Source organism: Narcine bancroftii, unplaced genomic scaffold (genome assembly GCF_036971445.1).
Source record: "Narcine bancroftii isolate sNarBan1 unplaced genomic scaffold, sNarBan1.hap1 Scaffold_279, whole genome shotgun sequence".
Taxonomy (NCBI): Eukaryota; Metazoa; Chordata; class Chondrichthyes; order Torpediniformes; family Narcinidae; genus Narcine; species Narcine bancroftii.
Genome location: NW_027212014.1, coordinates 17524 through 23364, shown reverse-complemented (window position 1 = coordinate 23364; position 5841 = coordinate 17524).

Here is a 5841-nt window from a genome sequence, read left to right as displayed (position 1 = left end):
GAAGTTAATGTCCTGAAGTTAATGTCCTGAAGTTAATGTCCTGAAGTTAATGTCCTGAAGTTAATGTCCTGAAGTTAATGTCCTGAAGTTAATGTGTCGCAAACAGAACCTGAAATGTTTTGAAATGAATGCCTTGAAATTATTGTCTTGAAAATGACGTGTCGCAAACAGAACCTGAAATGTTTTGAAATGAATGCCTTGAAATTATTGTCTTGCAAACGACGTGTCGCAAACAGAACCTGAAATGTTTTGAAATGAATGCCTTGAAATTATTGTCTTGAAATTATTGTCTTGAAATTATTGTCTTGAAATGAATGTCCTGAAATTAATGTCCTGAAGTTAATGTCCTGAAGTTAATGTCCTGAAATTAATGTCCTGAAGTTAATGTCCTGAAGTTAATGTCCTGAAATTAATGTTTTGAAATTATTGTCTTGAAATTAACGTGTCGCAAACGGAACCTGAAAGAAATGTTTCAAAATGAATGTCTTGAAATTATTGTCTTGAAATTATTGTCTTGAAATTATTGTCTTGAAATTAATGTCCTGAAGTTAATGTCCTGAAATTAATGTCTTGAAATTAATGTCTTGAAATTGACGTGTCGCAAACAGAACCTGATATGTTTTGAAATCAATGTCCTGAAATTGACGTGTCGCAAACAGAACCTGAAAGAAATGTTTTGAAATTATTGTCTTGAAATTAACGTCTTGAAATTATTGTCTTGAAATTAACGAGTCGCAAACAGAACCTGAAAGAAATGTTTCGATATTAATGTCTTGAAATTATTGTCTTGAATTTAACGTGTCGCAAACGGAACCTGAAAGAAATGTTTCGAAATTAATGTCTTGAAATTATTGTCTTGAAATTAACGTGTCGCAAACGGAACCTGAAATATTTCAAAATTAATGTCTTGAAATTAATGTCTTGAAATTAACGTGTCGCAAACGGAACCTGAAATGTTTTGAAATCAATGTCCTGAAATTGACGTGTCGCAAACAGAACCTGAAAGAAATGTTTTGAAATTAATGCCTTGAAATTAATGTCTTGAAATTATTTTCTTGAAAATGACGTGTCGCAAATAGAACCTGAAAGAAATGTTTTGAAATACATGTCTTGAAATTAACGTCCTGAAATGAATGCCTTGAAATTATTGTCTTCAAAATGACGTGTCGCAAACAGAACCTGAAATGTTTGAAATGAATGCCTTCAAATTATTGTCTTGAAATTATTGTCTTGAAATTAACGTGTCGCAAACAGAACCAGAAATGTTTTGACAATGTCTTGAAATTATTGTCTTGAAATTAACGTGTCGCAAACGGAACCTGAAAGAAATGTTTCGAAATTAATGTCTTGAAATTATTGTCTTGAAATTAACGTGTCGCAAACAGAACCTTAAAGAAATATTTTGAAATTATTGTGTTGAAATTATTGTCTTGAAAATGACGTGTCGCAAACAGAACCTGAAATGTTTTGAAATGAATGCCTTGAAATAATTGTCTTGAAAATGACGTGTCGCAAACAGAACCTGAAATGTTTTGAAATGAATGCCTTGAAATTATTGTCTTGAAAATGACGTGTCGCAAACAGAACCTGTAATGTTTTGAAATGAATGCCTTGAAATTATTGTCTTGCAAATGACGTGTCGCAAACAGAACCTGAAATGTTTTGAAATGAATGCCTTGAAATTATTGTCTTGAAATTATTGTCTTGAAATTATTGTCTTGAAATTATTGTCTTGAAATTAATGTCTTGAAATTAATGTCTTGAAATTGACGTGTTGCAAACAGAACCTGAAATGTTTTGATGATGTTTTGAAATGATTTTCTTGAAATTGACGTGTCGCAAACAGAACCAGAAATGTTTTGAAATTAATATCCTGAGGTTAATGTCCTGAAGTTAATGTCCTGAAGTTAATGTCTTGAAATTGACGTGTCGCAAACAGAACCAGAAATGTTTTGATAATGTCTTGAAATTATTTTCTTGAAATTGACGTGTCGCAGACAGAACCAGAAATGTTTGGAAATTAATGTCCTGAAATTAATGTCCTGAAGTTAATGTCCTGAAGTTAATGTCCTGAAGTTAATGTTCTGAAGTTAATGTCCTGAAGTTAATGTCCTGAAGTTAATGTCCTGAAGTTAATGTCCTGAAGTTAATGTCCTGAAGTTAATGTCCTGAAGTTAATGTCCTGAAGTTAATGTCCTGAAGTTAATGTCCTGAAGTTAATGTCCTGAAGTTAATGTCCTGAAGTTAATGTCCTGAAGTTAATGTCCTGAAGTTAATGTCCTGAAGTTAATGTCCTGAAGTTAATGTCCTGAAGTTAATGTCCTGAAGTTAATGTCCTGAAGTTATTGTCTTGAAATTATTGTCTTGAAGTTAACGTGTCGCAAATGGAACCTGAAGTTAATGTCTTGAAATTAACGTGTCGCAAACGGAACCTGAAGTTAATGTCTTGAAGTTAATGTCTTGAAGTTAATGTCCTGAAGTTAATGTCCTGAAGTTAATGTCCTGAAGTTAATGTCCTGAAGTTAATGTCCTGAAGTTAATGTCCTGAAGTTAATGTCCTGAAGTTAATGTCCTGAAGTTAATGTCCTGAAGTTAATGTCCTGAAGTTAATGTCCTGAAGTTAATGTCCTGAAGTTAATGTCCTGAAGTTAATGTCCTGAAGTTAATGTCCTGAAGTTAATGTCTTGAAATTGACGTGTCGCAAACAGAACCTGAAAGAAAAGTTTTGAAAGTAATGCTTTGAAATTAATTTCTTGAAATTGACGAGTCGCAAACAGAACATGAAAGAAATGTCTTGAAATTATTGTCTTGAAATTATTGTCCTGAAATTATTGTCTTGAAATTAATGTCCTGAAATGAATGCCTTGAAATTATTGTCTTGAAATTATTGTCTTGAAATTATTGTCTTGAAATTATTGTCTTGAAATTATTGTCTTGAAATGATTGTCTTGAAATGATTGTCTTGAAATGATTGTCTTGAAATGATTGTCTTGAAATGATTGTCTTGAAATGATTGTCTTGAAATTATTGTCTTGAAATTAACGTGTCGCAAACAGAAGCTCAAAGAAATGTTTTGAAATTAATGTCTTGAAATTAACGTGTCACAAACAGAACCAGAAATGTTTTGATAATGTCTTGAAATTATTTTCTTGAAATTGACGTGTCGCAAACAGAACCAGAAATGTTTGGAAATTAATGTCCTGAAATTAATGTCCTGAAATTAATGTCCTGAAGTTAATGTCCTGAAGTTAATGTCCTGAAGTTAATGTCCTGAAGTTAATGTCCTGAAGTTAATGTCCTGAAGTTAATGTCCTGAAGTTAATGTCCTGAAGTTAATGTCCTGAAGTTAATGTCCTGAAGTTAATGTCCTGAAGTTAATGTCCTGAAGTTAATGTCCTGAAGTTAATGTCCTGAAGTTAATGTCCTGAAGTTAATGTCCTGAAGTTAATGTCCTGAAGTTAATGTCCTGAAGTTAATGTCCTGAAGTTAATGTCCTGAAGTTAATGTCCTGAAGTTAATGTCCTGAAGTTAATGTCCTGAAGTTAATGTCCTGAAGTTAATGTCCTGAAGTTAATGTCCTGAAGTTAATGTCCTGAAGTTAATGTCTTGAAATTGACGTGTCGCAAACAGAACCTGAAAGAAAAGTTTTGAAAGTAATGCTTTGAAATTAATTTCTTGAAATTGACGTGTGCAAACAGAACCTGAAATGTTTTGAAATTAATATATTGAAATTGACGAGTCGCAAACAGAACATGAAAGAAATGTCTTGAAATTATTGTCCTGAAATTATTGTCTTGAAATTAATGTCCTGAAATGAATGCCTTGAAATTATTGCCTTGAAATTATTGTCTTGAAATTATTGTCTTGAAATTATTGTCTTGAAATTATTGTCTTGAAATTATTGTCTTGAAATTATTGTCTTGAAATTATTGTCTTGAAATTATTATCTTGAAATTATTGTCTTGAAATTAACGTGTCGCAAACAGAACCTGAAAGAAAAGTTTTGAAAGTAATGCTTTGAAATTAATTTCTTGAAATTGACGAGTCGCAAACAGAACATGAAAGAAATGTCTTGAAATTATTGTCCTGAAATTATTGTCTTGAAATTAATGTCCTGAAATGAATGCCTTGAAATTATTGTCTTGAAATTATTGTCTTGAAATTATTGTCTTGAAATTATTGTCTTGAAATTATTGTCTTGAAATGATTGTCTTGAAATGATTGTCTTGAAATGATTGTCTTGAAATGATTGTCTTGAAATGATTGTCTTGAAATGATTGTCTTGAAATGATTGTCTTGAAATTATTGTCTTGAAATGATTGTCTTGAAATTAACGTGTCGCAAACAGAAGCTCAAAGAAATGTTTTGAAATTAATGTCTTGAAATTAACGTGTCACAAACAGAACCAGAAATGTTTTGATAATGTCTTGAAATTATTTTCTTGAAATTGACGTGTCGCAAACAGAACCAGAAATGTTTGGAAATTAATGTCCTGAAATTAATGTCCTGAAATTAATGTCCTGAAGTTAATGTCCTGAAGTTAATGTCCTGAAGTTAATGTCCTGAAGTTAATGTCCTGAAGTTAATGTCCTGAAGTTAATGTCCTGAAGTTAATGTCCTGAAGTTAATGTCCTGAAGTTAATGTCCTGAAGTTAATGTCCTGAAGTTAATGTCCTGAAGTTAATGTCCTGAAGTTAATGTCCTGAAGTTAATGTCCTGAAGTTAATGTCCTGAAGTTAATGTCCTGAAGTTAATGTCCTGAAGTTAATGTCCTGAAGTTAATGTCCTGAAGTTAATGTCCAGAAGTTAATGTCCTGAAGTTAATGTCCTGAAGTTAATGTACTGAATTTGACGTGTCGCAAACAGAACCAGAAATGTTTGGAAATTAATGTCCTGAAATTTATGTCCTGAAGTTAATGTCCTGAAGTTAATGTCCTGAAGTTAATGTCCTGAAGTTAATGTCCTGAAGTTAATGTCCTGAAGTTAATGTCCTGAAGTTAATGTCCTGAAGTTAATGTCCTGAAGTTAATGTCCTGAAGTTAATGTCTTGAAATTGACGTGTCGCAAACAGAACCTGAAAGAAAAGTTTTGAAAGTAATGCTTTGAAATTAATTTCTTGAAATTGACGTGTGCAAACAGAACCTGAAATGTTTTGAAATTAATATATTGAAATTGACGAGTCGCAAACAGAACATGAAAGAAATGTCTTGAAATTATTGTCCTGAAATTATTGTCTTGAAATTAATGTCCTGAAATGAATGCCTTGAAATTATTGTCTTGAAATTATTGTCTTGAAATTATTGTCTTGAAATTATTGTCTTGAAATTATTGTCTTGAAATTATTGTCTTGAAATTATTGTCTTGAAATTATTATCTTGAAATTATTGTCTTGAAATTAACGTGTCGCAAACAGAACCTCAAAGAAATGTTTTGAAATTAATGTCTTGAAATTGACGAGTCGCAAACAGAACATGAAAGAAATGTCTTGAAATTATTGTCCTGAAATTATTGTCTTGAAATTAATGTCCTGAAATGAATGCCTTGATATTATTGTCTTGAAATTATTATCTTGAAATTATTGTCTTGAAATTATTGTCTTGAAATTATTGTCTTGAAATTATTGTCTTGAAATTAACGTGTCGCAAACAGAAGCTCAAAGAAATGTTTTGAAATTAATGTCCTGAAATTAACGTGTCGCAAACAGAACCAGAAATGTTTTGATAAAGTCTTGAAATGATTTTCTTGAAATTGACGTGTCGCAAACAGAACCAGAAATGTTTGGAAATTAATGTCCTGAAGTTAATGTCCTGAAGTTAATGTCCTGAAGTTAATGTCCTGAAG